The 20,395-nt window shown below is 46.6% G+C and overlaps 1 long non-coding RNA gene across 1 annotated transcript in view; it reads right to left on the bottom strand.

Annotated features, from left to right (window-relative positions):
* LOC147676737 (uncharacterized) overlaps positions 1–20,395 on the bottom strand; it is a 199,669-nt gene that overhangs the window by 70,747 nt on the left and 108,527 nt on the right. Inside the window, exon 3 of the long non-coding RNA XR_015302554.1 lies at positions 9,679–9,854. This is a non-coding gene — a long non-coding RNA (uncharacterized LOC147676737). The remainder of the gene's footprint in view (positions 1–9,678; positions 9,855–20,395) is intronic.

Below are 20,395 nucleotides of genomic sequence, written 5' to 3'. Positions count from 1 at the left end.
GTGTCATAATGAGCCCTATCATAGCGTGCCAGTAGGGCTTGTGTGTTAGATATTCTCCAGATATTAGCTGCCTGTGCAGCAATCCGTTTGCCTGAGGCCTCAAAGATCTTGGACTCTTTGTCTGGGGGAGGAGCGTCACCAGTAGTTTGCGAGTTCGCCCTCTTCCGAGCGTTGGAAACAACCAATGAGTCCAATGGCAAGTGTCCCTTGATATATGTCGGATCCGAGGGCGCTACCTTATATTTCCTGTCGATGCGAGGGTTGACCACACGCGCCCGGGTGGGCTCCTTAAAGACCTCAGTTGCATGTTTAAGCACCCCTTTAAGCATCGGCAGCGTTTTGACAGACTTTTCAGCTACTGAGAAAGTGTCGAATAAGAAGTCCACATCCACGGGGTCCGAGTGCAGCTCGACGTCGTGGTTAGCCGCAGCCCTCTCGATCAGAGCGTTAAAGGCCGCCGAGTCCTCCGTCGGGGACGTTTTGGCCGCAAAAAGTTGCGCGTCCTGGCCCGACTGCGGGTCCTCTGGGTCGCCTCCGGCGGACCAAGGTTCGTGCTCCTCCTCCGGATCCGAGTATGCCGGATAGTTGTACTCAGCGTCCTCCTCGTCCGCATCGCCTGCGGCGGAATGCGTCGGCGAGTGTCCTAGGGCTTGTGGGGACACAGGTTCCACCAGAGCCGAAGAGTCCGCAGAGTCTCTTTTGTTTTTGAGAGGTATCTTAAAATGTTCCAACGCCGGCTCCGTAGTGATTTTCCTCTTGAGGAGAGACAGTTTCCCGGTGTTGGCGTCGATGAGTACCTCACGACGTTCCTCCTCAGCAAGCGGCTGGAGCCGAAGCTTCAACACCACCAAGGCAGCTTTCGGTGTCAATACCTCCTTCGAGGGTCCGCCCTGTTTCGGCGCGAAGGCCTTCGGCGCCGACTTGGGTGGCAGGGTAAAACGGATAGGCGTTTGCACCTTCGCAGGCTTAGGCGTTACAGTGTCCTGAGCGGGAACCACACTGTCCTTTCGTATCCGCTGCAGGGATTCCGCTACCTTCTTCGTCAAGGCCGGAGAGGGCTTGACTGGCTCGAGCGACCTCTCGGCGTCGAGAGCCTGATCGCCTGCAGGCACTTTTTTCGGGGCCGACGCCCCATGCCTATGCGCGTCGTCTCCCTGACGCTTCTTCGGAGCCGTCTTCGGGTCCGCCACCCCTTTCGGAACCGACGCAGCCGCGTCGGACGACTTCGCCTTCGGCGCCGACCCCGAGGGTTTCGGGTCGGCCATCTTGGCGTGGCTCTTCAAGTTGGCCATCTTGAATTTCTTGGAAGTTGACGCCTCCAGAACCTTCTGCACCAGCGTAACTTTCACTTTCGGTTTTGCATCCGAGGGTGCGTGACCAGACGGCTTCACTTTCGTTTTCTTCAACGTTAGTGGTTTCTCATAAATGTCCGTGACCGGGCCCGGAGGCGGGGACGTAGGACTCATAAGTAGATCTTGGGTAAGGCCCGAAGGCGATCCCTCGACCTGGGCCGTATGAAGGGGAATAACCCCTGAGTCTGGTTGGGGATGCTCCTCCTCCGAGCTATCCCCCACAGTGGCAAAAGCCCGATCGTCGTCCCCTACCTCGTCGGCGACTTCGTCAAAGTTCTCCTCACCCGCGTCGTAGGTCTCCCCCTCGGACGCGGGACTAGAGTCCGAACCTTGCACGTCGTCTTCGCCTTCAACAGATTCCTGGAATATGTTGTCTGGTGGGGGCGCCGCAGAAGCCGATAACTTAGCCTGGAGCCTATTGGCCCGACGAATCTTCAGAGTCTTCTTGCACCGGAATTTCGAACACGCCATGCAGCTGTCTTCGTCGTGGTCCGGTGACAAGCATGTATTGCACACAGGGTGCACGTCGAGGTGTGAATATTTGGAGTTACACACCGGGCACTTCTTAAACGGTGTTCGCTCCATAGCAGAAGTGTAGTGTAGAATGAATCAACAAACAAAGAGGTCCCACAATTGACCCTGATTGGGTAATACGTTCTTATAGGTGCCCAACGTTATACCTTTGCAAATACCAATCGCACATTGTTGTACAATTGTTCTCCCCTGTCCCGGAACTGACAGTTAAGGGGGCCTCCTTCATTTATATTTGAAGTGTAGTGTAGGCCCGTCCGCGCCGAAAGCACGTGGAAGGGCAGCAAGAGATCGGAGCTGAGAGTCAGACAAGAAACCCGTACGCAACTATACCGACGCTCAGCCTAAAGACCTTTTGGTCTCGAGCAGAAGTAGAACAACTATCGGTACCGACAGAGGGAACCGAAACACATCCGAACCCAATGGCGGAAAAAAACAATCTGGGGATGGAGGCGATGCCCATGCGCACTGTAGTCCAGGGGAGGAGCCACCTATCTCGTGATACTTCGAAGACTCTTCCAGGACAACAATGTGCAATCATCCGGACCCAACACTAGGCGGCGATCTATGCACAGATATGAATTCAGCAGCCCACATGCCTCGAACATATATATACACATTTCTAATACAGTAGCAATCACCAATGTGTCTGGATTGTTGGTCAGTATCGAGGGGGGGGGGGGGGGGGTCCAAAAGTCTTTGCTATCCTATTAAAAAAAAAAAGCTGCTGTATGGAATTACACCAAATTATGCAAATGTACTTTTTGTGAGTTGGTATAAATCCTTTCGGACATTTCTGAGAAATTTGCGTTGGGCTTGGGTTGGGCTTGAAGTGGTTAACTGAAGTTGGATATGACTCGCAGTGGGGAAGTTTGGTGCCTGTGGGAGGTTGGGCACCGACCTTGGCCAGGGGTAATATCATCTTACCAACCCCTTGCTGTGCATGACAGAAGGCTGTGCATAACCAGATAGACCCTGTGGCCAACCACCTGGTTGTACACCAGCTGTTTGGGTTTCCCGAAGGATTGGGTTCAGGGCCTGGTTGGACGCCAAGCTCTGCTGCCAACCTCACTACTGCGCATGACCAAAAGCAGTTCACACCGTGGCCAGTGGGCCACAGGTTGCCCAAGGGGGTTGCACGTATGCTCAAGTTTAAATAGAAGGAAAAAACCCAGACTTCATTGAACAGAACGAAGGTGAAAACAATGTTATAATTAGGAATGGTAATAAGATCTTAGCTTGTGTTTTTTCTTTCTTTAATAAAACCACTTTTTTGTTAGATTAAAAAAAATCTCTCTCACTTTCTCTCAGGTTACAGGGACATTATAATTCGGTTCAGATGTTACACACACAAACCCATACAAATTCAGCAGTTATGGTTCGTATCTCAAGTAAATATAACTTGTGCCCCCGCCATGCACAGTTTTCTCATCAATAATTTGACAGCAAATGGTGCAGTGATATTATCAGTGATGTCATAGAAGATGTTCTGAGTGATGTAATATGTGGGGTAATTAGCAGTGCATGGCGAGGGTGCGAGTTATAGTTCCCTTAGGGTAGCCCACCTTCCCAGGACTATTTGACCAGCACCTTTTGTGAGGAGGGAAACATGCAACTCCCCAAGCCAATATCTGCCTCGGGGACTCCATCCCTGGGCCCCGGCTAATTACATAAACCCACTGCCAGTTCAAGATTCACACAAAACATTGGCATTATTGTGGGTGAGCAATCTATTTTGGTGCACGAAGCAACGATGAATGCCGTTCATCAGAGGCACGTATTGCTTGGGCCACCAAGTGGTTAATATCTAAATAAAATGTGTGCTTCTATTTACCTATTAAATTATTTCTGGGGTTTGCAAACCTCTGTTCACAAACGTAGGAAAAACTTAAAATGACTAAAGTTATTTAAGATGATTTCTGTGGCTAGTAAAGCGGTTTGCTTAAATTTATATTGAATATTAATCATTTTGGACACTTAGCAATGCTTGTGATTATAAAACTTTTCTCATGGTATTTTGCAAATTAAGCATGCATATAGAAAATACTGTGGTCAATAGGAGCGACCCTTGACCCTGTTTCCAGGCAGGTCGCTTTCCACGCCGCGCAGCTCCACCTAACTGCTCCCGTGTCTCTGCCCAGCTGCTTCTGCTGACGGAGCCGGTCTGCGCCTGGACCGCGCCCAGTGCCAGAACCCCTGGCTCCCACGATGCCCAACTTCACTATGATGCCAACACCCTCCATGCACTCAACCCCGGACAAGACCACACCTGGTACCGGGCCACCCCGAAGCGCACCCAAGGGCCCTTCACCTGCCGGAACTGCAGCTTTACCAGCATCGCCAAAACCACCAACCAAAGGACCCAACCACCTCAGATGCATCCTCCTCAACACCTGCTCCGCCCGCAAACACGCCGTCATACTCTAGGACCTAATCGACTCAACCTCCTAAGACGTCGCCTTCCTGACAGAGATCTGGCTGAACCCCGCTTCAGCACCCAACATCGCTATAGTCATCCCGGAAGGCTACAAGATCCCCCGCAGGGACCACACCAACGGAGTAGGAGGAGGAGTCTCGATCAACCACAAGAACACCCTCAGAGTCTCTACCATCTCCGATGACACCCTCCGCACTTCCAAATCCACACCGACCCCAAAACCACCCTCAGAGGAACCCTCATCTACAGACCCCGACCACAGTTCAGCGACTCCATCGTCAACTTAATCAGCCCACACGCCCTCGCCTCCACGGACTACATCCTCCTCGGGGACCTGAACTTCCACCTTGAGAATAACAACAATACCAACTCCACCACCCTGATCGACAACCTCGCCAACCTCCGACTCAGACAGCTCGTGACAACACCTACCCACTTCGCCGGCCACACGCTTGACCCCATCTCTGCAAGACCCCACATCTCCTTCGACCACACCACCGAACCCCACTGGACCGACCATCGCTGCATCCATTTCACCTTCAGGAAGCCCACCAAGCACCACCACAGGCAACAGATGCCCCGCCGCTGCTGGGGCAAAGTCACCGAAAACCAGTTAACCACCACCCTTGCAAGGAGCCCACCCACCGACACCGCCGCCCGCAACCTCAGGCAGTGGATCGATGACTGCGCCAACACCCTCGCCCCACTGAAGACACACTCTAACACCACACCAGCAAGAAAGCCACTTGGTTCACCGAAGACCTCCAGGCCTCCAAACGAACATGCAGAAAACTGGAGAAGAACTGGATCTGCGATCGAACACCAGACAGCTACGCAGCCCACAAGAACGCCACCCGCAGACACCATCACCTCATCCGATCTGCCAAAAGGGTGTAATTCAAAGATCGCCTAGATAACGCACACAACAACAAGGAGCTCTTCAACATTGTGAAGAAACTCCACAACCCCTGCTCCAACACCAACGGCATCCCACCTTCGCAAGACTTGAGCAACTCACTGGCCACCTTCTTCCACCGCAAGATCGCCGTCGACTGCTTCAACACCTCAACCGCCCCGACAACCACCGGCCCCGCGACCACCACCTGCACCAACCGCCTGCTCTCCTGGACCGATTCAGAAAAGGGGGTGGTGATGGACAGATTATCTGAATTAAGCAGAACACTCCTACCCAGTCAAGAGATCAGGGCATGATCAATCACCATTTTTGAGCTCACTGCACCATCCCAGCTCAGAACCTGGCTACATGCAAATTAGTATGTCCCTGGCCCAGTGCATCATGGGAACAGGGCAGACCAAACTACCAAGCCAATTCTTTTACTGGAAAGGAAACAAGCTTCCGGGGACCGGTTTCTGGCATTACAGCCATCTTCGGCCCGGCTTGCTTGAATCCTGATTGTGCAGTGAGCAAGGGACTCATGTCTGAGCATACCCTTCCACGCTTATGGTGGACAAAACGATTCAGAAAAGGGGGTGGTGATGGACAGAGTATCTGAATTAAGCAGAACACTCCTACCCAGTCAACAGATCAACGTGGTTGAGATATATATATATATATATATATATATATATATACACACACACACACATACATACATACACATACACACACGTATGTTCACAGCAAAGAAACAAAACGTTTTAGGTAACTTTATAGCTAGGAGTTTAATGCAGATTGGAGTAAAGATTTAGTTGCTTGAGACAAAATGTTCAGCCAGGAATCTTCAGCCTTCATGCCTAACCCAGTTTCCCATATGTCTATGTAAGCTAGTTTTGGGCACTGGCGTTTTTGGTGCAACACTCCTTCAGGACCCTACAAGCAAAACAGGTATAAAATCATTTGACGATGGTTCCCGTCCTTTGCCGGCTTACATGGAACGTTCAGTTTTGTTGTTGTGCGATGGAAGATAGATGGGTAGAGAAGAGATTATTATTTCCGTGTTTTGTGGAGACAGACCACAGCATCAGTTTGCACGCCAAATACGACCTGCAGAAGCCTGAAAAGTTATCGTTACCAGGAGGTGTGCACTGTACTACTAATATATAATTATTGTAGAGAAGAACAGTGACCCATTTTCGTGATTCTGCAAACTGGTACAGAGATTTTCGGAAAAGATGAGCGAACAAATTAAATCTATAACACCTGATGATCTCTCCCTTCACCCCTCAACAATGCTCCTAGGAGACACTGCGGAATGGTCTCTTTGGCCAAGATCGCAAGAAATGAGGCTTTAATATCTGCTCCTATTCGAAGGACACGCAGCTGCTGATAGCCATTGAAGAATGGTACGAGGACACAAGGAGCAATATGATCAACTGTCTTTCAGAAACGGCAAATTGGATGACAGATCACTGTCAGAAGCTTAATGCTGAGAAGTCCGAGATACTGCTTTTCGGCGTTGCTCACCTTGTTTCGGATGCAACCTGGTGGTCCCAGTCACTAGGATCTGCTCCCGAGCTGAAACGGGTTTTAAAAAATGTGGGCATCCTGGTGTACAGTGCATTAACCATGCAAGATCAAGTCTGAGTTCTGTGTGGGAAATGCTTTGCCATGCTAAAGCTACTAAGAAGACTTTTCTTATGGATTCTTTTGAACTGTAGGAAAACGATCACCCAGGCCTTATTGACCAGCAAACCGGATTATGGGAACGTGCTCGATGTTGGCATGACAGATTACTTATTCTCTTGACTGCAGGTGATTCAAAAGGCAGCTGCAAGCTAGTCTGTAATAGAATGCCTGAAGGAGCTTCACTGGCTGCCCATGCGCCATGTTGAAGTTCCTGTGCTATGCACATAGAGCCAGCCTAACACAAACTTGGCCCCAGAACCCTGCAGGACAAAGTCCAATTTTATGTTACCTCACGAAATCGGAGGTCTTGCTATCACGATCTGGCTAAAACCATAAACGCATAAAGAAAGTCAGAGGGGTGGGGTCGCTCCTTCGCTTATCTGGTAGATGCTCATTGGAATGAACTTCCTTTAGACCTTCACCACACTGACTATATGATGTTTAGGAAGAAACTTAAAACACAACTATTTCCTAGGAAGTAATTCTGACGCCTCGCAGTCTATCGCTCAGGTTCCATCTGCTGACATCTCTGGCATCTAATCATTTTCATTACAGGTTCTTAGCTCTCCTAGCGCTGAGATATCCCTTGGAATGAGTGTTGCGCTCTATAAATATATATATTTTTTTTATGATTTAGTGTCCGTTGACCACCCATAAGGGCAAATTGCTTACCTATAAGCTTCTGGCAGCTCGGCACACTATCGCCCAATCATGGAAAAAAAACAACATCCCAAATGAACATGTAGCAGTCCAAACTATGGACATTATATGCAATGAAGAAAATGATGGACGACCATTGTGAAAGATTAAGGGGCAGATGTACGATAGTTTTTTGCAGTCACAAACGGGAATTCAGCCCCTTTGCAACTACAAAATTGGTCAGTCCCATGTACAAACCGTATTTTGCATGTCGTTAACCTATTAGCGACTCACAAAATATGGTTTGAGACTCGCTAATAGGAAGGGGGCGTGCCAAGGGCGGCCCTTCCTAATAGCGAGTCAGACTACAATGTACTATTGTTTTGCAACCACATTTGCGGTCGCAAAACACTCACAGTTTCCCACCTGCTTCAAGTGGGTGGTAAATCATTTGCAAACAGGAAGGGGGTCACCAGGGGACCCCTTCCCCTTTGTGAATGGGTGTGCAAATATTTTTTAAGAGCAGGCAGTGGTCCCAGGGCCACTGCCTGCCTGTAAAAAAATCAAACTGAAAAATTCAATTTTTCTTTTGTAACTTTTAACTGCATCCCGTTTTTCCTTTAAGGAAAAAGGGCTGCCTTTAAAAAAATAAAGCTACTTTATTTGAAAAAAGCAGTCACAGATATGGTGGTCTGCTGACCCCAGCAGGCCACCATCTCTGTGAGTGCTAGCCATTCCAAATGGGGAAACAAATTGAGCTTGCCTCATGAATATTGATGAGGCATTCAATTTGTGACCCCATTGGGAATCGCAAAGAGTGTCTGAGACACTGTTGGACATTCAGTTTTGCGAGTCGCAAATTGTGAGTCGCAATTCTGTGCAATTTCTGACACGCAAAACTGAAAGGTCGTACATCCGGCCCTGAATGAGGAAATTTGAAAAGACATGGACTCGGTCAGTCTCTGCTTTTGCGGTAGGTACAGACTAAGAGGAGGGACAAGGCACTCCACAGATTAGGTCTCGGACGGCCAATTTCTTCATCCACATAAAAGGGTGCAGATAATGTAATTTAATCCTGAAATCAATGCTAAGGTTTTATTCTGCAATAAGACGCAGACTATAATCTCACAGATTAAAGCCAACCTTACTACTCGACTGCTGTAGCCCTTAAGTAAAGCCTCAACTTTTGCCTGTGAAACAATGTTTTGTTTCTTGGGGTTTACGTACATGTGCCTCAAAGTGCTATTATTCTTTCCTTTGTCTCGGCTGTACACAAACGGACAAAAATTTGAAGGAATCAAGTGCTGAAGTTAAATGTCTGCTACACAAAGGACGAAAAAAACATTTGTACAACCTACCCTAAAATAACTCCTCCTTACACGTAACACATTTTTTAAACAATTTTTTGTACCACTCAATTGAATTCATCCTTATGTTTTCATTCCTCTTAGGGGGAGGGAGAGAGGGTCTATAATAGGCTGAGGATGTAAAGGTGTAGGTGAGGTTATGGCAAGGAAGAGGCAGTGGCTGCTCATCCACTAAGGTGGAGGAGTGTAGACCCACTGCTTCAGCTGCAAGCTAAATACAAAATAAAAAGATGATAATGTTAGTTATTGTCATTTTGTGTTTATTCTGCTTGCAGTTGAAGTCAGGTGGTTGGGGCTGGGCTCCCAGCGTCTCAGGAGGAGGAGTGGTGGCAGCATTTAAAGTGTGATGATGCTTTGGCCGTTCGTCCCAGGCCGACAAAAGCATTATGCGCACTTTGCATGTTCTCCACTCAGGCTGTATTATAGCCTGGGTGGAGAACATGCACAGACTGCCAGCCCCGGTCTGAGCGCCGAACCACGGTGGCTCAGACCAATCACAACGCTGCTAAGGCAGCATAGTGACTGGTCAGGGGATTCTCTGAGTATGTGTCCTTTCTGTCAGGAGGACGGAGAAGAAGAGGTGGCGGCCAGCGGTAAAGAGGTGAGTGCTTTTCTTTTTTGTAATTATTTGCCCCCTTCCTCGTCCCCCCAGCCCCACCACCTCTGGTCGGTAGCAGTTGAAGAGGATATACTAGAGCTACATTCACTCCAACACCAATAGACCACCAAGCAACAAACCTTAAGAGATAGGATTCTCGAACTTACACGTCTACTTCGCACAAAAAGCAGTGGAAATTTTCAATAACATGGGCGTGTTTGCTACGATCGAACACAGGCATACGGTGGGGCCGGTTCTTGCCACGGACATTGTCATCTGCAGGGTCAACAGAAATGGCAGCAAGATGGACTATTAAATGAAATAAAAACATCACCCCGGTACACTGAAAGAGTCAAGTTAAGGAGAATAATTTTTAAAACCTTACCGAAGAAGGGAAAGCAGATGTTTAGGTTTTTCAATTTAACAATAAAATTAAAAAAACAAATAGAACCAGCCAGCAAAACATAGTGACAACCTGTGACAACCTGTGCAAGGCAAACCACTGGTCTATAATGCACCACTTTCCATTCGGGACATACAAGTTATGCTCTGTAAAATAAAAATCAGACTGCAGTGTCATGACATTTACGTACCACTAATTACTATGCTTAAGAGACTAATTGAAGAGTTGGGTCAGCATGTGGCATGCACAAGTACAGTGGTTTCGCAGTGACATGTATTTGAGCAAATACCAATGAGTGGTCTGTGTTGATGGACACAAGCAATTCAGAGTGGTCTTTAGTTCCCACCACAACTAAGCCTTAATGGGCTATGGAATGTAGGCGACTATTGTCAAAAGATTCTGATTTCAAAATTTTTATTGAAAGTTTACACAAACTAAGAATCATCAAGAAAAGGAAAGACAAAAATAGTAGAACAAAAAAAAATGCTGTTAAGTTCTTCTGAAAGTATGGCAACATGCATGGTTACATGTAGATAACACAGAAGAGGGAATTAACTCACAGATGCATTGTTCATATGAAAACATGTTTACAGAGGAAAACGGAAAGACAAAGCAGAAAAAACAAGAGACATAATTTTACAAATTAAAGTAATTAACCCTCCAGCGAGCCACTTTTTAACGTAAGGAGTGTGTTGCGATACTGTAATTTCAGTGACTTATATTAATGAGATGTATATTGTAATGTCAGTGGCCTATATCTGTGGTAATGGTGGGTGTGGAATGTGAGAGGACCATATGTATGGCTATATAAATAAAGTTGTGGTGGTTTAATTCTTTCAAGACATTTATCTAACTTGTTACTTAAAGGGTAGCTTGGTTAAATTCAGTGGTGTAGTTGGGCTAAAATTAGTTCGGCACCTCTAATATATCGAACATATTCCCACCTCTATGACTAGAGACATTTTTCAGACCTTTCCAGTTGTTTAGACTCATTTTGTGTGAACATCAAAGCCATTAAAAGTGAGTCCCTCGTACTCCACAGTTGGGTCTACTACATGTGCTAGAGGGGGTGGGGGGTAACGCATATAAAAGGCATCTATTGTTACTAGGCCTAACCACAGCCAAGTGAGATGTGGTCAAGGCATGAAAAGATCCTGGGCTCCCTCAGTGCTGGTGTGGAAGAAGGGGCTAGACTTCTGTATGGGGCTGGAGCGGCCAATCTTTGTGGCTCGAGCCTGCCCAAGGAGACTTTACATAACATAACATGTGTATTTGTAAAGCGCACGTTCACCCAGAGGTCTCTTGGTGCTGAATAACAGATGTTCATTGTTACCCAACTCAATGGTACTCATTTCATTGACCTCAGATGGATGAAAGGCTGAGTGGACCCGCCGGGATTTGAACCTGTGACCATGAGGTCGAACGCAGGCCCCTGCAATGGACGCATTAGTCCACTGAGCCACCAGATATGGAAGCGCTGGGCGGACTATCGGGGTCTGTGGTTGGAGCCACCGGTGGAACAGGAGGATTGCCCGGTGACGGCATAAAGGGGCCAGGATGGAAGGTGTATGTACACTATCAGTCTAGAGAATGGTTTATAAGAAGTGTGAGACGATATCGTGCGGCTGGGGAGGGTGGGATCCAGGTGGGGGGAAGGGGTGGGATAAGGGGTTGGGGGGTGTAGAATTGGTAGGTTTGCTGTTATTATTTGATTTAAATGATACATAGATTGCCAATCATCTGATGCTGTGTACTTGATTTGCAGTTCTCTCCGGAATGCGGAGTGCTGCGCCATGTGTACAATCTGTCAATAAAATCTGTTTTATGAAAAAAAAAGTGAGTCCATTTTGTCCAACTCTGACATCTCATATCCAAAAAGACCTATAACTGTGTGGGAGAGGCTCTTGGGAGGTGAAAAAATGTTATACGTTGATAAATACATTTTGTCCCTAAACAAACGTAGTAAAGGGCAAAGTACATGCGCAAAAAAGCACACACAAAAAAAAACAAGAACAAACACATTACAATTAAGAAACATGTTAAAATACAATTTTGATAAAAACCAGTTGCATGCACGAAATGTCATGAATTGATTTACATAGCAAAGAGAATAAAATACACACTTACTATTGTCTTACATAGCAGGCTGATACATATAAGGTGCAAAGAATATTGCCACAGTTGCAAAGCTGTTTCAACAGGAGGAGTGTTGCTTTCACCATGAAGTAAGACTTTCCAGTTAAAACAACAGTGATTTCCTTCTTCTAACTCCACATTTTAAGAAAGAACAAATGTTAACACAATTGCATGGGAAATCAAGGTGTAGCAGATACACCAGGGCTAGTCTAGAGGTTCTAATACCCGCTTTCTTACAATCGGTATTAGAGACCATTTTGTAAGATAAACATAACATTTGCAAAAGAAAGTATAATGCAACAGACGTTGTGTGCAGGATTCATAACAGGGCTTTGAGGGCCCGAACTGGCCAAAGGGAAACGGAGGTGCCACATCACAAATCCTAGCCTAAAACTAGGGAACAGTTGTCTATTCCAAGAGCCATCAATACATTCTAAATATGGTTTCAAGGATAGAGAGGTATAAATCTCCATGTACTCTTTGAAAGACCATTTGTTCGTTAAGTGTGTACAATTCCAGTCCCTCTTTAACCAGTTTATTAGAAATCTATCTCCCCTCCTTGGACGTTCTAGACTCCAAGACTGAGAAGTTACAATGTTTTGCTGGATTCTCGTTTGCTTCATTGTTCTCGTTTGCTTCATTTGGACAGGATAGTGTCTTCCCTTATCTATCACGGTTACGAGATCCAGGTTTGAGAAAATACATTTTAAGGGTTCGAGTGGGATCTAATCCAATCTATTCATCCCACCCACATAGGACTGGGCTGCAGAATAATAGTGGTCTTTGTCCCTGCCCTTTGAAAGTTAAATGTACTCTTACGCATATTCTTATGGATTGTATTTTTTATCTCGCAAATCGGATCAAGTTTTTAAGACCTTTGTTTTTTAAATATGGCGCTCTTCATAGGAACAAAGCGGTTGAGTTATTGTCGGATATGCGATATTTAGATGTGGCAGTTGGGATTGCTCCGTTTTTACGATCTGTTAAACGGAATTTTAAAAATGAAATGTAATGGGGGTGGGGCAGCGAGGAGGGGGGTTCATTTAAAGGTTTTAATTGTTAAGTGTGTTTTTAGAATGTTTTATGTACAATTGTCTATATAAACTTGTTTTTGAACGTAAAAAAATAATGTTTTGCTAGAACCGCGAGAACATAGTTCTTTTTTAATAATAGCGGAAGAGCAAATTCTTTCCCTTGCCAAACGACCAAAGATGGATACTTCTTGATCTATAATTTTTGTTTCTCATATAAACACAATGTCCCTCTCAGTTTTATATAGATAATCAGCAGTTTTCCTCTTTTTTACAGGATAGTGAATACTTTTGACATTTGATGATATCTTAAAAAAAAATCACTTTTGTGTTTGACCATGAGAGTATGGAACAAAGGGTATTGACTTAGGTGAAGTATGTTCAGATAAAGCTTTGCGGGACAGAAACACAGCATGCATATGTTATCAATTAAGACTGAAACAGACTTAGATGATTTAGGTTCCTGTGAAGTGTGCATATGTGGGTTGTTCTTTAAAAATGACTACCATGTTACATCAGTCTTTGTTAACTTTGCTACCTCTGTTAGATAGGCAAGCATCAGGGAAAGTGAAGGAATATTGAGTCATACCTACCGGCACCATAACAGGCATATATGGTGCTGGTGCCGCTATGCTTTTTCTGAGTTGTGCCTCTCTGTTCCGCTGCATAAAAGGCTGCCGGTAGGCTGATGGGGGATCTCATGAGCCTGGACAGCTGGGTCTTCCCTCAGGCCGTCCAACATAGAATTTGCAGTGCAAATTCTCATCCCTTGGTCACCATAACATCCTGCTTCAGATTCCGGTTTTGAGCATGACAGTAATCTGACGTTCGCTGGGAATAGTGACAATGAAGGGAGAGCGGATTGCAGAGCTCCTCCCTCAAGCGGCAATCTTCCTCTTCACTTCACCCAGTCTCATGCAAATAGATTATGGAGTGATTGTGGAATGCAGTTTGTTGCCCATCACTTGAATCCTGCATCTTACTCAACTAAACCAAATTGATGTTGGTCTTCTGCAACTATAGTTCAAGGATTTCTGTTGTATGTGCCTTATTTTGTTCTTCCTAACCAAATATGTCTGTACACTTCAACTGCTTCAAAACTAATTTCTCAGATCTTTGCAGAGTACATCCTGCACCTACTTCATTGTTAATATTAGTTGGCTTATCAAACCTGAAAATTCAACTTATGCTCCAACATATGCAGCAGTTATAATCAATATGAATTAAAAATAAAAATTCCACAGAATAGCAGAAGCTTCCTGGCCTATAGAAAAAAATTTCTTATGGATTCTTACTTCTAACTGCAGATTTCACAACTTTTGAAAATTCATATGCATCCGATTGGATGCAGAGATTAATCAAGAACTAGGTCCAGTGCGCCACATGTTAGTACTGTGTGAGTGCAGCAGTCGCATCACTCCAGAGGTGATGGAATGGAGCAGCAAATAGATGCCACTCTTATGCAGACGTGTGTTCCTTTCTTTCGAGCTCATTGACACAGATCACAGCTCCACTACCTTATTTGTTGGTCTTCCAAAGTTTTTAAAAAATCCATAGACCATGTGCTAGGGAATTAAAAACGTCCCCCACCGCCCCCAAATAACGAGATTCAAGCTGTGCCATCACTGCAGGAGCAGATGTCAGTCTCAGACTCACATGCAAAGTGTCTCTAGTGTCTGGGCTGAGGTCACAAATAAATCGTGTGGTAAGTGAACCCTGATGCACCCAAAAGTGTACAGAGAACAGGGAACACAGTTAAACCTCGCAACATAAGGTGGCTGCATGTTAAGTAACGATTCTGCTCCAAGTCACAGGCTGTTCCAGTGCCAAACAGTGGTCCCACTCAAAGTCTCAGGTACATAAAATCTAAGGTGAATCACCAGCACATAGCTAAATGGGAGTCGTCTCCTTCTTGGCACTCAAAGTCAGACAAGAAACTGTGCTGGGGGCACTCGAAGAGTCATTTCTCTTTAGTATCTACATTGACCCCAAATTTCCCAGGCTGTTGTTGAGCCCACTCATGCTGAGGTCCTCAGAGTTTATACATTGCTACCAGCCCTCCTCTCGTGTACCTTTGGGCCCTCTGTGTCCTCGAGGCTCCCAGCCACACTTCTCCTAACCCATGAAGACACCAGTCCTGATTTCCACTCTGGTCCCATGGTAGTGCAGCAGTCAAATTTGCCAGCATCCATGCCAGCTCTGGTTTCGTTGCCTGTCTCCATCCTATAGCCAGACCTATGTCGGAATACGAAATCAAGAGTGCAGCCAACATTAATTGAACCGGACTTCGAACCAATTCCACAACACCAGTATTTACAGCGGTTGGAGGCCTTGTTCTACTCCAACAACTTACACCCCTTCATTATAAAGATGCAGGGTTTTATATGTACCTTTAAAAGGAAACTGATCTGAAATCATCAGACTGACCACCAACAGAGGAAACTGCTTTCTTTACAGCTGTGGTATGCAGGGCAGGTCCCTGGTGGCCTGGGCGCTTTATCCTCAGTTTAGTCTGTTTTACAAAGTACCACTTTAATCACTTGACTCTCAAGGTAACGAGGCAAAGTATGTTGAGGTCAAATCAGGGGTGTGAAGAGAGCTAGGAACTCAACAATACACAAAGTAACGCTCAATAAATAAAACTATCTCTGTGCCACTGCCTAGCTTGAGATACCAGAAAGTGATAATGCCACAACATTATCTCCTGTGCTATATTTGGGCCTGAATCGGATTTGAGAAAACTAGATACCAATTGTATTCTATCGCCCTGTCTTCTAACTTGTCCAAAAAGAACCTGGCATAGACTTGGGCCTCGATGCCTTAAAGACAATTAGCTGACAGTTCGCAGAATCAGCCCACTCACCCATTTTTATAGAGAGGATGCAATATTGAGCCTCCCAGGAATCCAGGAGCTGTGAACACTGGAGTGATGCCCTAAATAATGAAATAAATGAAGTTGCCAAGTAGTCTAAATAAGATTTCAACAGGAAACTTAGCAGACCATTAGGACCAGGCTCACCACAGAACCTACATTTTTCAATACTTTTTTCATAGATTTTGGGATTATTATTACATCTTTTCAAATACTGCTTTTTGTCTCTGGTTCTATTTTTGGATTAAGGCTGAAAAAGATGCATTATCAGGATCAATACCCTGTTTTTGTCTAGAGTTTAGTAATTTAGGCCTCAAACGCTAAAACATCCATGATATTCTCCCCAAAGGAGTCATGCATATCATCTAGTGTATTAATGCACTGCCAAAATGTAACCTGATCCGGAAGTCGAGAGCTTCTAAACAAGCTGCCATTGAGCCCTGTAATAATTTCTCTTCCCAGACTATTTCATTATAGCATTCTCTAAGATTAACTAATTTAAATTTAATCCCTAAATCTATGTTTTTATGTTTCCTATGTAGGGCTCTATGGTCCAGCTTTTTGTATAAAATAGTCTTTGGTCTTCTATTTTAGTTTTTGTATTAGTAGCATCGCCGTGCGCCAAATAGTAATTTATCAAAGGAGTGATCTTGGAGCTGTAAGATTTAAGAATTCAGACACTGACAAAAATATCCTTAAGAATTTTTGTATTTGCTAATAACTGCCATTCTTTAAGTTTGAGTGAACTTATCATTTAACCTTTTCAAATATTGGGATTCTTCCATTTTCCTTCAGAACTTAAATTTATCAGCAACTCAGACAGTACAACTGAAGCTAACTTTTTGTAAATGGTCATTTTCTACTCTGTGTAATACTTTAAAGTCCAAAACACAATTTGAACAAAGAAAATGAAACCAAGGTATAGTCCAGTACCACCCAACTTCTATGGGAATGGTCATTGTAGCCAGAAGGTAAGTAATATTTCAAAAGGTCAATCCATGACCTAAGGTGATGTGCAAGAAAGATATCAACGGAGGGGCGTGGCTAGCGACCAGCCAAGATGGCCGCCGCTTAGAAGAGCTCCGTGACCCAGTAAGCTTCCCCACAAAATCCGGCCATTTATCCTGCCCATAAAATTACGGGACTGCCACAATCTGAGACCTGGAGCATCTCCGCTCCCGATAGAGCCCACTCTCGTAGTGGTACACCCAGCCGCTGCACAGCTACGTCGCCGCGTGGTTCGCGGCCTGCAGCAACTATTGGAACCGGGGGCTGAAGTGAGCGAAGTACCCGGCGGGCAGAGCGGAAGGAAAGGCGTCTTGCTCCTATGGCACACTGCAGGTGCCAGACGCGGGCCACCACACACGGCAGAAATAACGCGCCGGAGTCGGGGCGGACGCAACCGAGACGGGGGTGTACTGAGACATCTTATACACCCCCAGTGGTCAAGTAGCGCCAAGAAGTGTGGGCCTAAAGCACAGCCCTACTGTATAATCGGCCCCAGCACAGCACGGTGACCAACGGTCGGCGGGAGCGGCTGTGAACACCCGGGGGCGGCCCCCGCATAGCAGTAAGGGCCAAGCGCTAGGGAAGCGCCTGAGGAACGTGACTACACGGGCGGCCACAGCCCGTCCTTTACAAAGCACAGGAGTGAGAGGCAGAAGAAAGATGCAGGAACACTGAAGGCGGCCCAGACTAACACAACCGGCCCAAAAGAGTACCGCTTCAGCCCAGACCCATGACAGCTACACAAAGGTGGCGACACTGTGCAAACGGTGACCGACGCATTACTATTAGTACGGCCCATTCATACCACCTTCCAGTGCACCATAACGAGGTATAATGGGCGGCAGAGGGCCAAGAGTTCCATCTACCCCCCGGCTGGAGAAATATGCATACAACAAAGAGGGCACAGACTCAGCAAAAGCGGAAGCAACGCGGACATCAACCCAAGCGTCCCACAGCCCCGGGGTCTCGGAGGAGATCACCCTAAAGGATGTGATGGCGACGCTACAGACAATGCAAACCTCCATCTGCGCAATATCGGCGGACCTCGCTAAATATCAGACCGACTGGGTGAAGTGGAGAAAACGGCGACGTGACTCTTGGCGGATACGGCTGACCTACAAACTAGAGTGCATAAATTGGAACAGTATAACACTGCGCTAAAATCGAAGCTGGATGAGCAGGAAGGTAGATCCCGGCGCAATAATGCATGCCTGGTTGGCGTGCCGGAGACGGCCGGGGGCCCTGCCCTGGACCTCTTTGTGGAGGACTTCATTCAAAACCAGCTTCAGCCGAAGGGTCTTTTTATTTCTTTTCGCTGGAACCAGCATATCGTGTTCCAGGAGGAAAGCCGCGCCCCAGTAATCCACCGCGTCCAATTTTGGCGCGCATCTTTAATTTCGGGATCTAGACACCATATTGCAAGCCGCAAGGATAGCCCTGCCGCTCAAGATTGAAAACTCTGAGGTCACGTTTTACCCCGATTACACGCCAGCAGTGGCACAACAGCGGAGGAGCTTCACGGAGGTGAAGAGGGAGCTACGAGCTAGGGAAATCAAATACTCCATGATTTTCCCGGCAAGGCTCCGTGTAGAATCCGAAGGGAAAGCAATGTTTCTGGAGACACCGGTAGAGGCGAAGGAATGGCTAGAAGGCTGGCGGCCAGCACGAGGATCCAGGCATCAAGGGAACAATCGCACTGGCTCGGACGAAGGGGGACACCGCGCGGGGAATGAACACTAATGACTGAATGGCAAAGTCCACTCCACCCCAAGCTATGAATGGACACTAAGACCAACGTCCTGAAACAACTTTCCTTCCCTAAGAAAATGGACTGCGGGGGGCTCTACGGAGGGAGGCGGGGAGGAACTGGAAACTACAGAGACATGTGGCAGCAGTTGCCGGTCAGCACATGAAGAATGCGGCAGGTAGGAACTATTGAACCCGAACGTACTGATGGGACTAACCTCCGATATGGGGACTACGTAAGGGTCAACGGGGTCTCATCCCGCTTGTTATGCAACTTACTAAGGTACGGGTTGGGACACAAAATAAAAAGGGGGCTGGTCCTACAATATCTTAAGAGAAAAAGTCCAACAGTGGTCCTACTTCAGTAAACGCATCTGGTAGGGCCGGCATGTAAAGCATTGAACCGCTGGGGCTTTAAGATGGCCGCACATGCGGAGTTTTCCTCCGGATCCAGAGGTTGGTATACTAATTCATAAACACTCCCCACTGGTAATCACGAAAACGTGGGCAGATGATCAGGGGCGTTTTGCCGCACTTACTTGTCAATGGGAGGGTCGCCTCTACAATTTGGTCTCTGTTTACATCCCACCGACACTGCACTAGTCAGCCTTCCATGATCTTGGGAAACTATTGCTAGAATTACCAGAAGGTGAACTGATCATAGGAGGAGACCTAAATGCAGTATGTGACGCGGCACTTGACCGCAACCCACCCAGGGAGGACAATAGATCCAGTCAAGCCCTCAGGGACTTTGACGCCGTGGGCCTCACTGACATGTGGAGATTAAAACACCCCATAGATCAACAGTACACTTTTTACTCTGGAGCGCACAATAGTCTCTCACGTATAGACTACATCCTGACACTAGCAATAGCCCCAGAGAAGGTAATGACAGTCGAACACCTAGCAAGGGGAATCTCCGACCACTCCCCAATACATCTTACATATACTACACAGCTCCATAGACGACAGAGAATTTTCCCCCTATATCCGGGCTACTTACAAAACCATGCGATAGCAAAGGCCCTAGTAACAACTACTGACCACTACTTCACCGAAAATGCATCGACGGTAGACTCACCGTGCACGCTTTGGGAGGCATACAAAACAGTTATCCGGTCACAGGCCATCTTGATAATTACTTGCCACAAACGAGAGCATAGACATAACGTCGAAGCCTTAGAAGCGTCAGCGCTGGAGGCGGAAAGTGCACACTCCATAGACCCCAGTGAGACCACAGCACAGGCACTGACATTAGCAGCCCAGGAACTCGGAGCATATACCGAGGACATGGCGAAGCTGAGACACACAAACACAAAACACAGGGTGTACGAATTGGTAGACATAACGGGGAAAATGCTAGCATGGCTAGAAAAGAAGGAAAGGGCAGATAGATGGATCGCTCAGCTGACGCTAGACAACGGTACACTCACGACCAAGCCCCAGTTAATCGTAGAATAATTCGCAACTTACTATGAACAGGTGTACACACCATGGGGTGGGGTGATGGAAGATGAATGCTTGCAATTTTTAAATGAAATACCACTAACCACTCCATCACCTGAGGATGCAGAAGAGCTTGAGGCGGACTTATTAGGGGAGGAGATAGGTAAGGCACTGGCAGCACTACACACAGGCAAAGCAATGGGACCCAACGGTTTACCAGTGGAGCTCTATAAAAAAGGTAG

The sequence above is a fragment of the Lissotriton vulgaris genome, chromosome 12 (assembly GCF_964263255.1).
Source record: "Lissotriton vulgaris chromosome 12, aLisVul1.2, whole genome shotgun sequence".
Taxonomy (NCBI): Eukaryota; Metazoa; Chordata; class Amphibia; order Caudata; family Salamandridae; genus Lissotriton; species Lissotriton vulgaris.
Note: the sequence above shows the minus strand (reverse complement) of the source record. Positions and strands in the feature narration are given on the sequence as shown.